General features: G+C 40.0%; 1 protein-coding gene across 2 annotated transcripts in view; it reads left to right on the top strand.

Annotated features, from left to right (window-relative positions):
* The window catches only part of pde4ba (phosphodiesterase 4B, cAMP-specific a), a 579,805-nt gene that overhangs the window by 79,923 nt on the left and 479,462 nt on the right, over positions 1-20,420 (top strand). The window contains exon 2 of one of the 2 annotated variants that reach the window (XM_073063171.1): positions 12,234-12,420. The exons of the other annotated variant lie outside the window; for it this stretch is intronic. The gene's annotated coding sequence lies outside the window, so the exon portion shown is untranslated. The remainder of the gene's footprint in view (positions 1-12,233; positions 12,421-20,420) is intronic. 2 annotated transcript variants of the gene reach the window in all.

Genomic DNA, 20,420 nt, shown 5'->3' with positions numbered 1-20,420 from the left:
GTCCTGCGCATGCGCAGTAGGAGATTCGCCAAAATATCCATTTTAATGTGGACAGAGATATTTTTAAAAACGTCTAGTGTGGACGCTTATCGTTTTTACGTGGAACTGGCATTTTCAAAATTATCCGGCCTAGTGTGGATGTAGCCTAAGAATGTAAAGGCAACTACTCTGTCTGATCCTCATATCCCTGAATTCCGTCGAGTAAATTACTTTGAGTAACACTGTATTAGAAAGTAATCAAACGAGTGTCTGCATTCAGTGAGCACTCAGTCAATCTATTGCATCCACATTTGTTGAACATGCAAAATGGAGGCACGCATTTTTAATGAATAATTCCTATATTAGTTTTATAAATTGTAGTGATAAATCAAGGCATCAGAAGGTTGCTGTTTTGTTACCTGTCAGATAAAATGTTGATCTCCTCATGTTCAGTTTCCTTATAAATTACACATGGGCACCATGTTATCATAGCAGTCAGTGTGATGCTATTACAGCTCAGGAGCTCAGTCCCGCCATCTTCTGTAAGTAATCCGTATGTTGTACCTTAGGAATGCATGGGTTTTTTCCAGGTGCTCCAGTTTCCTCTCACGGCCCAAAGACTAGTTAGTAGGTTAATTGTAATTGTCCCAAGAAAGCTTGCAGAGAGATTTAGGTCAGTTAGAAGAGTGGGCTGAAAGATGGCAGATGAGTTTAGTGCTGATAAGTGTGAGGTACTACATTTTGGTCGGACTAATCAAAATAGGACATACATGGTAAATGGTAGGGCATTGAGGAATGCAGTAGAACAGAGTGATCTGGGAATAATGGTGGAATCCCTGAAGGTGGAATCTCATGTGGATAGGGTGGTGAAGAAAGCTTTTGGTATGTTGGCCTTTATAAATCAACAGTATTGAGTATAGGAGTTGGGATGTAATGTTAAAATTGTACAAGGCATTGGTGAGGCCAAATTTGGAGTATTGTGTACAGTTCTGGTCACCGAATTATAGGAAAGATGTCAACAAAATAGAGAGAGTACAGAGGAGATTTACTAGAATGTTACCTGGGTTTCAGCACCTAAGTTACAGAGAAAGGTTGAACAAGTTAGGACTTTATTCTTTGGAGCGTAGAAGGTTGAGGGGGTACTTGATAAAGGTATTTAAAATTATGAGGTGGATAGATAGAGTTGACGTGGATAGGCTTTTTCCATTGAGAGTAGGGGAGATTCAAGAGGACATGAGTTGAGAGTTAGGGGGCAAAAGTTTAAGGGTAACATGAGGGGGAATTTCTTTACTCAGAGAGTGGTAGCTGTGTGGAATGAGCTTCTAGTAGAAGTGGTAGAGGCAGGTTCAATTTTGTCATTTAAAAAAAAATTGGATAGGTATATGGACAGGAAAGGAATGGAGGGTTATGGGCTGAGTGCAGGTAGGTGGGACTAGGTGAGAGTAAGCATTCGGCACGGACTAGAAGGGCTGTATTTGTTATATGGTTAGGGTCAAATCAGAGGTCACCAGGCAGCGTGGTTCAGAGGGCCAAGAGGGCTCACTGTATCTCTTAAATATATAAAATGGAAGAAATGTTGACAATTCAATAGGATTTGATATGATTTAATTTGCCAACAAATCCGGAGAATGTTCACTGCCCTGGATATTGAAATAAATCATCGGAGAAATATAAAGAAGTTCGAAGGATAGATGACCCAAGGTGGGGAAAATGCTTATTTAGCACAAATACTAGCAAAACCCTGGTGGACATGTTTGTTTTGCTGGTCCTGTAAAATTCAAAATGAAAAAAATTACTGCAAGGCTCTTTAATAAAATCTCCTACTGAAGGTTTTAGTCATGCTGATTTTAGTCATGCTGATTTGACGAGTGTCTTTATATTAGATATATGTATGTTTAGGCCATCCTTGTGTCTGAGGTAGTTAAATTTACAATTGTAATATCTGGCATGAAATTATTTGCATGAATTTCATTATCTGAACATTTGTCATGAGTGAATACATTCAGTGAGATTCAAATAATTTAAGCTTTTCAGGCACAGCATAATTTCAAACCATTTCTTACAATTCTTTAGAGGCTCCAAATCATTTAGGTCTGAAGTATAAAGTGTGTGCTTTTCGTTGTAATACCAGCATACAATTCCATCTGAGAGACCAATGTAATTGTGATCGTTTGCTGCTGCAAAGGACACTGGAGGTGTGAGCAGGTTGGTCCAGGTCGTGGGTGGTTTTCGTGATTGAGAGATCAGAATGAATATGACTTTGAGTGCCAGGTTGGAATGTAGGAAACAAGTCAAGTCAAGTAACTTTTTATTGTCATTTTGACCATAACTGCTGGTACCGTACACAGTAAAAATGAGACACAATTTTCAGGACTGTTTCAGGTGCTACATGAAACAGTACAAAAAGTACACTGAACTACATAAAAACAGCACAGAAAATACTACACTAGACTACAGACCTGCCCAGGACTGCGTAAAGTACACAAAATAGTGCAGGCATTACAATAAATAATAAACAAGGCAATAGGCACAGTACAGGGCAGTAAGTTGGTGTCAGTCCAGGCTCTGGGTATTGAGGAGTCTGATGGCTTGGGGGAAGAAACTGCTACATAGTCTGGCCGTGAGAGCCCGAATGCTTTGGTGCCTTTTTCCAGATGGTAGAAGGGAGAAGAGTTTGTATGAGGAGTGTGTGAGGTCCTTCATAATGCTGTTTGCTTTGCGGATGCAGCGTGTAGTGTAAATGTCTGTGATGGCGGGAAGAGAGACCCCGATGATTTTCTCAGCTGACCTCACTATCTGCTGCAGGGTCTTGCGATCCAAGACTCTGCAATTTCCGAACCAGGCAGTGATGCAGCTGCTCAGGATACTCTCAATACAACCTATGTAGAATGTGATGAGAATGGGGGGGTGGGAGATGGACTTTCTTCAGCCTTCGCAGAAAGTAGAGACACTACTGGGCTTTCTTTGCTATGGAGCTGGTGTTGAAGGACCAGGTGAGATTCTCCGCCAGGTGAACACCAAGAAATTTGGTGCTCTTAATGATCTCTACCCAGGAGCCGTCGATGTTCAGCGGAGAGTGGTCGCTCCGTGCCCTCCTGAAGTCAACAACCATCTCTTTTGTTTTGTTCACATTCAGAGACATGTTATTGGCTCCATACCAGTCAGGTATTGCACTGTGGGTAAGCTTTTCATGGAAGGACAGATGGTTGTGAGAGGCAAAGGTGCAGTTTTGACAGTGGAGGAAATTGGATTGGGTAGATCAGGGTTGAAATTTTATGGTGATTTTCAGTATCAGCAGTCCAAAATCCATAAGATAAACCCAAAAGTATTCAGGAAACACAAATCCAGAGTAACACACACAAAATGCTGGAGGAACTGAGCAGGTCAGGCAGCATCCATGAAAATGAAGAAACAGTCGATGTTTTGGGCTGAGCCCCTTCGTCAGGATTGGAAAGGAAGGCAGAAGAAGCAGATAAGAAGGTGAAGGAAAGGGAAGAATTACAGATAGAAGGTGATACTGAAAGCAGGTGGATGGACGAGGGAGGACAAAGCTGGGAGATAATAGGTAGAAAAGGTAAAGTGAAAGGAATCTGGTAGGAGAGAAGAGTGGACCATGGGAGAAAGGGAAGGAGGAGGGCCCCGATAGGGTTGTGATAGGTGAGGAGAGGAGGGGAAGTAGTAAGATGGGAGCCAGAGTGGGGAATGCAAGCAGAGGGAAGGGAAAGAAATTACCAGAAGTTGTAGAAATCAGTGTTCATTCTATCAGTTTAGAGGCTAACCAACTGCAACTTGAGATGTTGCTTCTCCAACCTGAGGGTGGCCTCCTCGTGACAGTAGAGGAAGCCATGGATCAACATGTTGGAATGGGAACTGGAGTTAAAATGGTTGGCCATTGGGAAATCCTGCTTGTTGTGGATGGAATGAAGACAGTTGGCAAGTTAGTCCCCCAATTTCATCGAGTCTCACCATTGTGGAGGAGACTGCATCAGGACCACCGGATATGACCCCCAACAGACTTGCAGGTGAAGAGTTCACTCACCTGGAAGGGCTGTTTTGGGACCTGAATGGTGGTGCATGGGCAGGTGTGGCACTTCTGTTGGCAGGAATACATGCCAGGAGGGAGATTAGTGGGGAGGGACGAATGGACAAGGGAATCATGTAGGGAGTAATCCCCACAGAAAGCAGAGAGTGGGGTGGGAGGTGAAGATGGTGGAAGTTGCAGCAAATGTGCTGGACTCAGAGGCTCCTGATAATAAGATTATTAAGGGATTGGACACGCTGGAGGCAGGAAGCATGTTCCCGCTGATGGGTGAGTCCAGAACTAGAGGCCACAGTTTAAGAATAAGGGGTAGGCCATTTAGAACAGAGATGAGGAAAAACTTTTTCACCCAGAGAGTGGTGGATATGTGGAATGCTCTGCCCCAGAAGGCAGTGGAGGCCAAGTCTCTGGATGCATTCAAGAGAGAGTTAGATAGAGCTCTTATAGACAGCGGGGTCAAGGGATATGGGGAGAGGGCAGGAACGGGGTACTGATTGTTTGATCAGCCATGATCACAGTGAATGGTGGTGCTGGCTAGAAGGGCCGAATGGCCTACTCCTGCACCTACTGTCTATTGTCCTGGGATGGTAGGTAAGGGCAGAAGGAACTCTATCCCTGTTAAGGTGGTGGGAAGATGGAATGAGGGTAGATGTCCAGAAATAGAGGATATGCAGCATTAATGGTGGAGGAAGGAAACCCCTACTCCTTGAAAAAAGGGGACATCTCTCACATATTGAAATAAGTAAGATGGGTTGCACCTAAACTGAGAGAGGAACAAATATCCTGGCTGGGAGGTTTGCTAGTGATACTCGGGAGGGTTTAAACTAGTTTGTCAGGGGGATGGGATCCAGAGCATCAGGTCAGAAAAATGAGTGCAGCAGATGAGAGGTACATCAAAGTGACGTACCTACTAAGTCAGAAGTAATCCAGCAGTAGTATTGGCTCTGAACTCTCAGAAGCCACTGGAACTCAAATACACCCCTCTGCAGTCTGGAGAAGTCATGTCAGAAACCAAGCCTTGTCTGTTACGAACTGTAACAATTTAGAAATGAAACCAGCAGCAATAGAGTTTACACTTGGATTCTGGTTTTAATGTTAAAAGCGTTATCTTTATTAGTATCTACTTATAATATTGTAATTTAAACAAGATAAACAAAAGTTAACATTGTTATGTCCATAAATGTGTGTAAATATAACTCACAAATTATCAAGCCTAGGGGAACAAGGCTTCGAGTCTTGAGATGATCAAGTAGGAAAGTTAGGTAATCCGAGGAATGAATGAACGAATAAATAAATAAATAAATAAATAAATAAATAATCCAAGGTAAAACTTAGAGAAGGCAATTACTTAGAATTCCACGTGTTCCATGATGATAATTAATAAATATCAGTGGTCGAAGATCCTCCATCGAGCCGTTCCAAATCCACACACGAATTACCACCAAAGTGTTCTGTCACAGGGATGTCATCTTCAAGGGGTTGCCATATAACATACCCAGGCAAGGGTTAACTTTGAGTGGTCCCACAGGACATTCCTAAATCCACTCCTATGGATTATACGAAGTGACAGCCGCACACTCAATGTGCACTGGATCAATAATCACCCCATCCTTGTGGGTATAGCAGAGTTCCAAATCTCCAGCTTTGACAAGCTGCAGGTTTGCTCCTCTCTGTCTCTTCTTCTTACCTCTGACTGTGACTGCCTGTGTCCTTGTTTTAAAGGTAAACAAGCTGCAAGTCAGTCAGTGAGCAAGATCATAGTCCTGCCTCATTGAAGCGCTCTTTTAAAGTGACGGCCCACAGTAAACGAAACCTGCGGGTTCGTAACATGTCACTTGGAAGAAACTCTTCCAAGTGGTCTTCATGGAAGAGTTTCTGGCAAAAAGACATTCCTTTGAAGTGGAAACAAACCCAAGAAACTGGCATACAAAACACATGGACTGGGGTGCTGAACAATGGCAGCAAGTGCTCTGGATAGACTGATCAAAATTTGGCATTTTTGGCTATGAGGCAGTTTGTCTGTAGAAGGTCTGAAAAGCGCTACGTGGATGAGTGTCTGCAGCCAATAGTGAGGCATGGCAGAAATTCCCTGCAGGTTTGGGGCTGTATTTCTGCAGATTGAGTTGGTGATCTGGTCAGAATTAATGGAATACTCAGCTGAGGAGTACAAGCAGATTCTCATCCATCACACAATACCATCATGGAGACTTCTGGTTGGTCCCAAATTCCTTCTGTAGAAGGACAATAACACAAACACAAACCAAGACCATATCTTCAGTGAAAAGAAGAACAAGGAATTCTGCAACAGATGGTATGGCCTCCAGAGCCCTGATCTGAACATCATTTGAGGCTGTCTGAGATTATCTGGAGAGACAGACGCAAGCTAGACAGCCAAAGTCTGCAGAACCATGGCAAGTTCTTGAAGATGCTTGGAAGTACTAACAGCCAATTTTTGAAGATTGATACTTTTTTAAACATCTTAAAACAATGTTGCTTACTGAAGTACCCTTGGCTGTGACTGTGAATTTCAGCAGTAGTAGTCCTAAATGGGACTATAGTAGATTACAGTTAATTGGGACACATTGGGACCAGTACATTTTGGGCCAATTAAGCAGCTGCCCAAATTAACCAAAAATTCGTGGAAATGTTTAAAAATGTACAAAAAAGTATGAACTACCATTTAACTGAATATCAAATTATGTATTTAAATAAAGTACAAAACAAATTAGAACACTACCAGTACTTCTACAGAACTATAAAACTCTGTATTAGTTCCTAATATCTGTCACTGGAGAAATTCATCCAGTGCCGTATTCTTTTGATTGTGAATTAACAGAATCGGTGCGATTAATGGATAATCTTCATTTTCATTGTAAAATTCAGGATGATTGTCAATATCTTCAAATTCTTAGTTCTTTCTGAAGTCATGAAATTATTTCATTTCCACTCCTAGCAGTTTCTGGCATCTCCAAACCTGAATGCTTGAAACCACAGTGAGAAAACAGTTCTGAATTGTCTTATACAAACTTCTGGCCAACTATCAATGACAAATTGTACTGTTTGTACTGATTTTTGAATTGGTGTCTGTCAGCCCAAAGGGATAACAAACATAAGTGCACACAATTGATACAATTTAACTACTGTTCACTCTAAGCATGGTGTAGTGTCCAACCACCACACAAGTGCCGGTGACTGATGCTAGTTAGAAACTGCTCAGCAACAGTTTCCTATCCTAGTTCAGTGGCGTAGTGTCCCAAATAAACAAAGGGAATCCCGGCTATTTACTTGATTAGGTTTTATTCTTTAACGGTTGTCCTAAGTAAGCATCTGCCCCAGTTAACCGATGGCTCAATTAACAGAAATTCACTGTGTTTGATGATTCTCGTCAGAGCTGCATACCAGTCACACTTATTGGCGCCATCTTGAACTTTTTGCTCAGTATTATGTGGGAAATACTCAGTAGGTGAGGTAGCGTCTGTGGAAGAGAAACAGAGTTTCTGTTTCTGATCCAAGAACTGGAGAAAAGGAAAACAAATCAGTTTGTTTCAGAGTTGCTGGAGGAGAAATTGTGGAACAAAGAGAATAGTTCTGATAGGTTGAGGCCACAGGAAGTGCTAACTATTGTTAACAGCAAGGCTGTAAGGCATTGCCATGTGCAGTTTCATGAGAGTGACATTACATTTTAGGGTTTGCTGTTGCTGCAATTAAAGTTTTTGCTACTCCTAGTGCAGCTCTAAAAATCCTTTATTTTTTGGACATGAATCAAGGATAGATTGCTTTTGTGGTAATATCTGTGGAATGAGTGTGAGACTTAGCTGAGAATATATGGCAGAGTAAAATTCTGGGGTTGTGGTGGTCCCTTAACTGGTTTGTGTCTTGCTACATCAAACTAGATAGGCCTGAGACAGGATGGCAGCTAGTAGTCTGCAGGAGGATTCCTTGTGTTTAAATTTAATATGTTGAGGTTTTCCACAGTTCTATCTCCTGGCTGATGGGCATGGAACTCACATCTTCTGATAACACATGAAGAGCCTGGAAAACTGAGTGAAAGGTATTCTGAGTAAAACTCTGTATGGTTTTTGACTTGTCTACAAGACAGCTCTTATACCATATCTTTTATTTAGTTTTGAATTTGATCCTTGGGTTGATGCCTGATGTTAAAGTGTTATTTTCATATTTTTGTAGTGTCAATGCAGCTGAATGATATTTCAGAGTAGTAATTTGTTTAGTTATAAAATCAAAACCTGACCCAACACATGAGCTCAAGGTCTGGTAGATGTTTTGATGTTCAAGCTCAAAGTTTATTCTAAATACTATCGTGGGGTTTTATTTTTAATGAAAATATTTGTTTATCAAACCAATGCACTGAGTTAACTTTGCACACTTCTAAGCTGTCATCTCCACTTTTGAGGTTTGGTGACCTAATTTGACTTCAGATTTTTATCAGACTGGCAAGGTTACTGCTTAAGTTGTTAGATCAGAGCCTAGGCAAAGACCAAGGTAACGAGAAAGAGCAGCAGCCTCATTAGCTGCTTGCTGCTTTCAGGAGGTTGAGAGCAATGTGCTTGTGAAGAATAAGCTTAAATAAAATGTTTGAATGAGTGGTTCGGTGTGTTGCAGTAGCTGGAGATATTTGTAGCCTATCAAAACAAGGCCTGATGCCAACCAAATCAGGTGCCTAAATGTTTACCACTTTATTCAAGTTTGCCTTGGGTCTCAACTTCCTCATCTTGATCTGCCAGAAATGTTTTTGGGATTTCACAAATGGTAATACCAATGCATTAGTCAAGTCATTTATCAAATATAAAAACTTTGCTTTCAAAGATGATAGTCAATACGTGTTTGTACTGGCCATAATGGTGGTAGTGTGCCATGTGCTTGCCCAATACCTATTTCTGTCCTCAACTTAAGCAGGTGGCAAGCCCCTTTTCTAACTGTCAGGCATGCTGACATTTAGTTTGAGAAATTCCCTGGATCATTGGGATTTATACCAACCTGCTGAGGGAGGCAAGGAAGGACATTGCTGTGGCTCTGAGACTCATGAACTTTCATTGCTGCAAATAAGGTACAGGATTATTGGAGGACATCAAAATGGTTCTCACTTTTTCAAGAAACCCAGAAGGGAAAAGCTCGGTTGCTATAGTCCTGCAAGGCTGACATCAGTAGTAGGGAAGATGCTGTATGCATATGTTTTGACATAGAGGATTAATGATCAGGTGGAAAAGCAGGGACTAATCAGATGTAGGTCCTGTATGACAAATTAAACTGAATTCCTTGAACTTTTAAGTGTATCAATGCAAACAAGGCAGTAAATTGTGATTTACATGGTAAAGGCTATTGAAGACCCAGACATAGAGATTGCTTTAAAAGTTTAGAACCTACAAAGAAGTAGACAAACCGGATCCAAAACTGGCTTAGCAAAAGGAGAAAGAAACTGATATTTGAACATTGTTTTTGGTAGCAGAGTCTGAGGAACAGAGAGGCCTCGATGCAAGTCTATAGATCCTTAATGATGGCAATGCAGGTAGACAACTTGATTAGGAAGGCATATTAGGATATTGGCCTTGCAGCACACTCAAAATGCTGGAGGAACTCAGCAGGTCAGGCAGCATCTACAGAAAAGAGTACAGTTGACATTTCAGTTCGAGACCCTTCAGCAGGACTGCATTAGTCAGGACAATAAATGAGAAGCAGGGAAGTTGCGCTCCAACTTGAGGGAAAAAAAAGCCTTGGTTGGATTTCATTTAGTACTGTGTGCTGATTTATCATCAAAATACAAGGATATGATGGTGCTGGAAGGGGTGCAGGGAAGATTCACTAGGATGCCATCTGGGGATGTAGTAGTTCAGTTATAAAGAGAGACTGAAGAAGCTTAGTCTTTTTACCCTGCAGCAGAGGATAATAAAAGGGACCATGATTGAAGTATATCAAAACTGAGGTGTATACTGTAGGTAGGATAGGATGCATGGAATTAGGGTAAGGGAGAAGTGGTCGAGAGAGGGTATCCTCTACATAGCACCATCCAGAGACAGAGAAGCAGTTTCAGCGACAGGTTACTATCGATGCAATGCTCCTCAGACAGGATGAAGAGGTCAATACTCCCCAATGCCATTAGGCTTTACAATTCAACTGCCAGGACTTAAGAACTTTCTTTAAAGCTATTATTAATGCTTTTTGAGTTAGTGATTTAGATGCATATCATATTATTACTGAGTTAAGTATTGTATGTAATGAGTTTTTGCTACAACAAGTGTATGGGACACTGGAAAAAATGTTGAATTTCCCCATGGGGATGAATAAAGTATCTATCTATCTATCTATCTATCTATGAGTGGGGCCCCACCTTCACCCAGTAAGTGGTTAAAGCTCGATCACTGACAGTGTGTGAAGTATTATCTAGATCAGGGGTTCCTAACCTGGGGTCCACAGACCCCTTGGTTACTTGTAAAGGTCCATGGCATGATAAAGGTTGGGAACCAAAGATCTAGATGAATGCTTAAATTATTGGGACATAGAGGGCTATGGGCCAAGTGTTGGAAGATGGGGTAAATGCAGGTTGGAATAGATGAGTTGGAGCAAATGGCCTGCTTTCATGCAGCATGATTCTTTGAGTGTCAAAATAAGGGAACAGCTACTCAGTATTGGTGTGAAGACATTTATTTAGCCCAAGAGAAATGAATCTTTGAAATTTTCTCTCCAAATTGGCTTTAGTGGTTCAGTTACTGAGTATAATAGAGAGAAATCAATAGTTTTTTTTGTCAGCAAGGAGTAGTACAGGAGAGTGCCAGAGTAGTAGAAAATCAGCCATGATATAATTGCATAGAGAACTGGCACAATGATCCAAGAGACCTCCTCTTCAGGTTCTGTTTTTTTTTATTGTTATGAGCTTTTTCCTTGTAACTTGGGTTTTGCTGTAGGCCATCTCTTGCAGTGCTGTGAGCTGCTTTCAAAGCAACAAATTTAGAATTGGGAGTCAGTTGGGTAAGAGTAAATGCAAAAATAAGAAGTTTTGAAAGTCTGAAGCACTGCTTTATTTTTTAAAAAAGAAACAACTTCCTATAAGTAAGCTTATTGAAATGTTTAAACCAAAAATCATGCTATATTTTTCAGCAATTCAGCTTGAGATCTTGGGTCCAATCTAAATTTAAGACCTTTTGACACACCCATGAATTTCTCTTTCATTTATGACATATGATACTAGGTCAGTTTTTAATATCAGATCAGTTTTATTGATTTTCATTTATCCAAGCTTAGTAAGGATGAAAGATGAAAACTCTTTTAACAAAATTAGTTCAACCCTTATCTAATTGAGTGATGGAACAAAGGAGAAATAGCCAATCCTCTTTCCTGTGCTAGAACTTTAAGTGGATTATTTGTTCACGTTAATATTCCCATTGTATGTTACTTCATTTTATCTTTTATTCTATTTTCCCAATGAAGCCTTGTTTTTTTCAAAATTCAATTTCTTTTATTAAAAATATAGATCACATTAGAGTGACAGTAATAAACATTTTTTCTGATAATCTCATCAGTTTTTCCTCTATTAGATCTGTTGTATTAAAAGTGTATCATTAGCATTGATCCTTTCTAAGTGTTTACACCACATATGCTCCTAGCCACAGACCAAATGACCTCAGTATAACAAATTGTCTTTTATAACAGAATAATAAAAGAGCAAAATGCCATAAATTACTGCAATTTTGCTCTGGAGCACAGGTATACAACAGGCTCAGCACACAATCATTAGTCTGTTTTAACAAACTGGGTTATGCCAATGCTGTTATTCATGACTTGTTTACTAAAATCTGTTGTATGTCTTTGTACAAGTGACAAATTGGCCTTTTGATCAATTTGTTATGAAACATAGATTTCACTTTCTTGGTACAGCTAACCCATAAACACTGCCACCTTTGTCATTTTCTGTTTGACTGGATCAGATGCATGAATTTGCAATTAGTATTTGGAGATGACAAAGGCATTACTGGAAAAACCTTCATTAAAATTATTGTCAGGTAAATGACCATATTCCCAAAAGTAACTTTATTAATGTATTTATCTAACACTTTTCATACAAACACTATAGTTCAAAGTGATTTCAATAGGATAAACTGAGACTGAAAATAAAAGAAAAAAGATGTTAGTCAAATGTGAGGTTGAATACTATAAGTTTTGAGCTGGTATTTAAAAGTTTCAACTAAATCTGCATCCCTTATAGTTTTAGGTATCGCGTTCCACAGTTTAGGAGAGTAGTTACAAAAAGCTGACCTAACAGCTATCGTTTGAAGAGATTGCTTAAATTCAACAGACCAGCAGATGAAGACTTGAAAGCTCAAGCAGGATTATAAAATGAAAGTGATTCTGTGATGTACTGCAGTCCCAGACCATTGAGAGCTTTAAAACAGGTAAGAGAGCTTTAAAATAAATTCCTAAAAGACATGGGAAGTCAATGCAGAGTAGTTAGGATGTGAGTGATATACTGTCTCATTCATGGTTTTGGTTAAAAGTCTAGCAGTGGCATTCTGAATGAGTTGAAGTTTATCAATAGATTGTTTTGTAAAGCCAGTAAAAAGTTGCAGTAATCTAGTCTATTCAATATAAAGGTGTGGATTAGTTTTTCAGCTTCATTCTATGACAGAAACAGAGATACCTTTGCAATATTTCTTAAATGTAGAAATGGTTCCCTGGTCACTTTGTTTATCTGGGATTTAAAGTTCAAATCTGAATCAAAAATAACACCCAAGCTTGTTACTTATTTTACAGGGAAGCTAAGTTCTCGAGCTTATCAAGAATATGATCTCTTTTTGGTGTTGGGACCAACAGAAGTATTTGTTTTATCTCCATTTAGTGTTTGAAAATTACTGCTCGTCCAGAAGTCAGAGAAAATGGGATGTTATCATCGTCAGGTTCGACCAAGCTATCCATCTGTGTGTCACCTACATAACTGTGGAAATCAAGGTTGTACTCTCTTATGTCTCCTAAGAGGAGCATACATAAGGAGAGGAGTAGTGGCCCAAGTCAGCTTCCCCGAGCAACCCCAAAAGGTATATCGTATGTCTTGGAAAATTGACTCCAAGATGGGTAAAGCATTTTCTCTCCAAGATACATGAGTAAAACCAATTGAGGGCACTACCAGAGAGGCCAATCCAGTTCACAAGGCAATCTAGGAATATGTTGTGGTCAATTGTGTCAAAGGCATCACTTAGATCTTAGAGAATAAGAACAGAGACCCTGTTGGCATCAGTGCTGAGCCTAAGGTTGCTGACAATTTTGGTAAGGGCTGTCTCTGTGCTGTGGCTTGCTCTAAAATTTGACTGAAACTTTTCTAGAATATTGTTCTTATTCAGAAAATAGAGTTGGTTGAAGATGACTTGCTTAAGGATCTTGTGTAGGAGAGAAGATTTTATGTAGACCTGCAGTCAGTGAGTACCTTACTCTCAAGGTTTGTCTATTTAAGTAGAGGTTTGACAGCCACCATTTTGACGGCATCTGGAAAAACTCCAGTTTCAAGGGATATGGTAATAAACTTTCTAGCAGAATTGAAAGCTCTACTAAAAGAGTCCTTCAGAAGTGTGGTAGGAACAGGGTTAAGACAGCAAGTAGGTGGTTTACTCTTTGTTACAATCTATATATAGAATTCTGAATTGAACATAGCTGTCTATGCTATCTTTTTACAAGGTTGGCTATAGAGGTTACCAGTATCAGTGGTTTATACTCTCCCTAATGGAGTAATTTTGTTGATTTAAAACAAAAGAAATACTGTGAATTTCTCACATTTTATGGCAAATATTTGACTGAGGATACTGTAGGTTTGGGCAGGGCTCAACAGTTGGTTTCTGGTTGAAAATAGTATTCCTGAATTGCTGCTGTTCTTTCCAATGATGTGGGAAAAATGGGCTCTTCTTACAGAGAGTGCAGGAGCATTAAAAGAGGTTAGTTTCTCCTTAAAAATATTATAGTGGACTTCTATCCCAGTTTTCCTCCATTTTCTCTCACCACTCTGAATAATCTTTGAGCTTGCGGATGGAATTGTTTAACCACAGTGATGCTTTACAAAGTGAATTCTTTTTAACCTTAATAAAAACACAAAATGCTGGTAGAACTCAGCAGGCCAGACAACATCTATGGGAGGAGGTAGTGACGACGTTTCTGGAAACGTTGTCACTACCTCCTCCCATAGATGCTGTCTGGCCTGCTGAGTTCTGCCAGCATTTTGTGTTTTTATTTATCTCCAGCATCTGCAGATTCACTAGTGTTGTCTTTTTAACCTTAAGTGGGTTAATGGTCTGATAAACTGCACGTTTAATATTTTTTCTGACCATAAACCGCAAAGCATACTGACCAAATTAGAATTATGTCTTTTTACTGATATAAAACATAACAATAAAACACATACCAGCTAATTATTTGGCTTAATTTACAATACTTTTGGAAAATGTAATTAACATAAATTGAAAGGTAATGACATTCTGTTGCTGGCCATTAAAAAAAAAACTATTATTTATTTTGTGGATCTTGTCATTGACAAGACTTAGCATTTGTTGCTAATCATCACCATTCTGTTAAATACTTTTTGGTTAGGAATATATTTGCTCTCACATCAGCATATTTTCCTACTCTGCATATATTATAGCATATTCTTTAAAATTATTTCAAAACGTCAGTCATTCTAGGACTGGATTTGATGCAATTGGGGGGGGAAGTATGATTATGCCATCCTTCATAATTTCATCATCAAAATAAAAATTAAACTTCAATACCTGATCTTTCTTCATTTTGAACACTTCCAACATATCAACTTTCATCAAACCTGTGTACTAATAGCAGATGCTTCAAGATGCTGAAAGATGCCACTAAAATCTTTGCAAAATTGGAAAACTTGGAAAAGATTCTCAGAGATAGGATTTATGGGCATTTAGAGAATCATGGTCTGGTCAGGAACAGTCAGCATGGCTTTGTGAAGAGCAGATTATGTCTAACAACCCTGCTAGAGTTCTTTGAGGAGGTGACTAGGCATATAGATGAGGGTAGTGCAGTGGATGTGATCTACATGGATTTTAGTAAGGCATTTACTGAGTTTCCACATGGTAGGCTTATTCAGAAAGTCAGAAGGCATGGGATCCAGGGAAGTTTGGCCAGGTGGATTCAGAATTGGCTTGCCTGCAGAAAGCAGAGGGTCGTGGTGGAGGGAGTGCATTCGGATTGGAGGGTTGTGACTAGTGGAGTCCCATAAGGATTGGTTCTGGGACCTCTACTTTTCGTGACTTTTATTAATGACCTGGATGTGGGGGTGGAAGGGTGGGTTGGCAAGTTTGCAGATGACACAAAGATTGGTGGTGTTGTAGATAGTGTAGAGGATTGTCAAAGATTGCAGAGAGACATTGATAGGATGCAGAAGTGGGCTGAGAAGTGGCAGATGGAATTCAACCCGGAGAAGTGTGAGATGGTACACTTTGGAAGGACAAACTCCAAGGCAGAATACAAAGTAAATGGCAGGATACTTGGGAGTGTGGAGGAGCAGAGGGATCTGGGGGTACATGTCCACAGATCCCTGAAAGTTGCCTCACAGGTAGATAGGGTAGTTAAGAAAGCTTATGGGGTGTTAGCTTTCATAAGTCGAGGGATAAAGTTTAAGAGTCATGAGGTAATGATGCAGCTCTGTAAAACTCTGGTTAGGCCACACTTGGAGTACTGTGTCCAGTTCTGATCGCCTCACTATAGGAAGGATGTGGAAGCATTGGAAAGGGTACAGAGGAGATTTACCAGGATGCGGCCTAGTTTAGAGAGTATGCATTCTGATCAGAGATTAAGGGAGCTAGGGCTTTACTCTTTGGAGAGAATGAGGATGAGAGGAGACATGATAGAGGCATACAAGATATTAAGAGGAATAGATAGAGTGGCCAGCCAGTGCCTCTTCCCATGGCTTTAAGGTAAGGGGTGGGAAGTTCAAGGGGGATATTAGAGGAAGGTTTTTTACTCAGAGAGTTGTTGGTGCATGGAATGCACTGCCTGAGTCAGTGGTGGAGGCAGAAACACTAGTGAAATTTAAGACTTCTAGACAGGTATATGGAGGAAATTAAGGTGGGGGTTATATGAGAGGCAGGTTTAAGGGTCAGCACAACATTGTGGGCTGAAGGGCCTGTACTGTGCTGTACTATTCTTTGTTCTATGTTAAAATCTTCGAAACCCACTAAGAAGATGAGCAAACTGACACCTACACCTTCTTCTAAGCCAGCATCTCCATTATTGAAGTTCCTGTTTTATTCAGCTCTGTCAATATTGCATATGTAGTACAGGACTTCAGAAGTGGACACTATTTGTAGCCCTGATTTGGAAAGTTCTTTTCATCTGTCCACCTGGAAATGTTCATGGATATTCTCAAAGTCTACCATAGGGGAAAAACTGCAGTATCTCCACTCACTGCAGATTCCATGACCCAAATGGAGAGGGCACTTTGAGCATGATATCGAGAGCATCAAGATTGTTCATTATCTACCAGAAGGAGTTTCAGCTTACAACCTGCCTATCAACCTGTGAAGTCAGGCACTTCCTGGGGGAAGATTTTGCGGTTTCTGAACTGGCCTCATGAGTAATCTCCAAATCCATAGAAATGGAGTGGAAGAGTCATCCTCTATCCTGAAAGACTGCATAAGAAGAACAGAAGAAGTGTTATTTTTAACTTGTTCTTGCTGTAGCCATTTTAAGGCCTATAAGGTTTTGTATTTTTATTCTATGTGTTTGGTTGAATAGACAGATCCAATTTTCACTTGGTACTTTGACCTTTGTTCATGGTTCCATTAAGCTGTTGAATTGCAGAATGCAACAGGGTGATAATTGTTCGTACGAAAATGACCATCTTGTACTGCGATACCAGCAATATTCCTTGGGTATGTGAGGAAGTAAAAGCAAGTAATGGAGTATAACGCCGTAGGAAAATGTAACGATGGTGGGAGTTCCATGGACGTATAGAAAGAAGCACCTGCATGTATTGTAGATTGAAGGGATCAGTGACAAGTCATATTCTCATTGTATGTATTGGACAAATTCCACCTCCAATGGGAGAGTTCACAGATCTGTGCTTATTGCACAATTGCGTCACCATTGCCAAATATCCCATCGTTAATGTTCTTTCTTCATCCAGCAACCACCTTCATTGATATTTTAGAAACCTGCCTGGATCTGCCACAAAAGTACTTTAGCTTCAATCGTTTTCTTGGAGCTAGTCAGGAACATGATGTAAAACCCTCTACCTGTCTGAATAATTGTAGCTACAACAATATTTATACAAAACAGCCTATTTCAGTGACACAGTAGCCCTTTGCCTTAAAACCATGTAGTCTTTCCATCAAGAAACAACATGGCTTTATTGCCCCACTTACAGAATACTCAGGCACAGCAAGCAGATCCCACATCATTGGTGAGGCCAACAGGCTCAAAGGAACACCTCACTTGAATTCCTTCCAAGTTGCCCAGTATGCCAACTTGGACATATCACTTGTTTCTTCTTCTTCAGTCATGATCAAAATTCTGTAACCTCCCATCTTGTGACATTGTTGAAGAACCTTACAATTGGAACTTGGGGTAGTTTAAGAAGATGGCAAACCACTGCTTTTCCAAGGAGTTAATGGTGAAGCATAAATATTAGCCTTTCCAGCAGCAGGCAAAACCTATCAATGTAATAAGTTCTAAGTTTCTTTCAGTCAATGGATGAATTTTTTGACAGATGTGAGTGCTTGTTGTGCAGCATTCAGCTTTGTTTGCAGTGAATGTGAGAATATTGGATGCAAAATGCCCTTCAAAATAGATTTACATTTTACATAACAATGGCAGTTACTGCAGTTGATTGTGATGTGATATAATTGTCAAGTGCGGAACTCTAATCAGTTCTTGGGTTTTGACATCCTTCAGCTTAAGCTAAACAAAGAGGTTTAGTATAATAAAGGAAGCAAATATTCAGGTAAAAACAGTGTAGGCTGAGTGAAGCAACTTTGATGTGTTTAATCTCCTACAGTAGTTATTTATTAATGCACAGACAAAAGCAATAAAATTGTAATCATGGGGTTGAAAATTCATTATACTCTTTGACAATTGCCTTGTGTCTCATTTATTGTACTATGATACTTTACAAGTGCAGTTTTGGATGTACCATTTGCAGGCTTGTGGTTGACACAAATTGATTGCATGTTTAAGACCTGTGATAAGGACAATAAGTAGTGGTTCTGTATGAGTTGCAATAATTGGCCAGTTCTAGAAGATTGATTTATGGATAAGAATGATATGAAGTGGTGCACTGAGAGTGGAACACGGAATCGGTGTGGAGTTGAGGGCTCTGGCCCTGGATGTGGATAATGCAAAGAGTTTGGAACATGAGAACATAGGAGCAGGAGTAAGCCGAATGATTGATCAAGTCTGCTCAGCTTCTTTTCAAAATCATGCCTGAGTTTTTAAACCTCAGTGCCATTCTACAGCATCATTGCCATATTCATCAATTCCTTTAATATCTGGAAATCTATTGATTTATGTTTTAGTGGTTGAGCCTCCTCTGCATACCAGGGTATGAAACTCCAGTGATTGACACCCTCTAAGTCAGGAGTTCCCAACTGGGGTCAGTAGACCCCTTGGTTAATGGTAGGGGTCCATGGCATAAAAAAAGTTGGGAACCCTTGCTTGAAAAGAAGAAATGTCTCCTTATCCCAATCCTTCTGAGGTTGAGCCCAGGAATGGGATCCGTGAGTTTTCCTATATCTATCTTGTCGGTCCTTGTAAGAATTGGGCATGTTTCAGTGATCTGTACCAATCATTCTTTTAAGCACAAGAGAATATAGGTCTCATCTACTCAACCCTTTCTCAAAGAGCATACCTGGCATCCCATGTCCCATGAATGTGCCATTCACGTATATAATCTTTAGTAAAGAGTCCAAAATTACATACTGAGGATGTGACGTCGGCAAGCCTGTATAGACTGCAGTAGGACATGTTTACTCCTGTTTTTTAGTCTCGTGTAACAGAAGTCAACATACCATTTGCCTTGATAATTGATTGCTCTGCAGTAGTGTAGCCAGTAAAATTGGTGCTTCACAGCTTAATCAAACTTCACTGCTGCCCTGTCTGTGTGGAGTTTGCATGTTTTTCCCTGTGACTGCATGGTCCATTGGTATGTTAACTGATCTATTTTGTGTAGATATGCAGTGGAACCTGGGGAGACATGATGGGGATGTGGGTGAATTAAACAGAAACAATGGGATATTGTAAATGGGCATTTGATGGTTGGCACAGACTGGCCAAAGATCCTGCTTCCATGCTGTACAAATATGATTCTGACCTGTGTGTTGATTTTCAGCAATTTGTCTCTTGGACACCTGGGTTACTTTGAATCAATCATACCTAATCTTTCCCCATTCTGCAGAAAATTCTGCTTTCCTATTGTTTTGCCTCACAATGGACAACTTAATATTTTTGACACTACATTGCTTTAGTCATGTTCCTTCCCACTCAGTTAGTTTATGTACATCTTCTTGAAGCCTCATTGCAACCTCCCCCATACTTGCAAAACCACCTAGCTTTGCATTATCAGCAAAGTTAGAAATATGACATTTGATGTCCTTGGCCAAATTAATGATTGTAGTTCATGAAGTTGTGGTACAAGCAGCAACCTTTGTGGTAATCAACCAGTCACAGCCTGCAAACATGAGGATATTCATTTATTCACTCTATTTGCATCTGATAATAATTCTTAGCCTGTGCCAATATATTACCCCTAATTCTGTGTTCTCGGACCTGTGCATCTAATTATATCTGCATTTCCGTATTGTTGCATCCTCAAAGTATTCCAGTAATTAGTCAAATGTGAAATTCCTTATATAAATTCACACAGCATAGTAATGGAACAAAGTTCAAAGCAAATTTATTATCAAGGTATATACACTATGTACAATTTGATCTTCATCTCCTGACGGAAGATGCCCACTGATAAATGGATAATTGAACCATTTAGATGTACCTTTTAACCATCTTCTCCATGCCAGCCACCCATTGCATTTATCAGCATTTGTTCCGTAGCCTTTATATGTCTTGGCAATTCCATGCCGCCTGCTCAGGCAATACATTACAAATTGCAATCACCTAAATGACTTTTTCCCCCTTAGATTTCCCCACTGCCCTCCACCCTCCCCCACAAACTTACTCCCAACACCCTCCCCCACTCCTCATCGTAAATCTCTGCCCTTGGTTTTAGACATCTGCTATAGGAAAGGTTTTTAGTATCCACCCTATTTATGCCCAAGGGAGCTGAATATTTCTGAGTCCTATTGAAGGTTTGGAATTAACCTTCAATGCAAGTTATGAATTTCTCTCAGTTTTTTTTATCTGTGACAGTTTACTGGGTCATGTCTTAAGGTCTAGGGAT

Source organism: Hemitrygon akajei, chromosome 12 (assembly GCF_048418815.1).
Source record: "Hemitrygon akajei chromosome 12, sHemAka1.3, whole genome shotgun sequence".
In the NCBI taxonomy this organism is placed as follows: domain Eukaryota; kingdom Metazoa; phylum Chordata; class Chondrichthyes; order Myliobatiformes; family Dasyatidae; genus Hemitrygon; species Hemitrygon akajei.
This window is presented reverse-complemented; position numbering and strand designations above follow the sequence as displayed.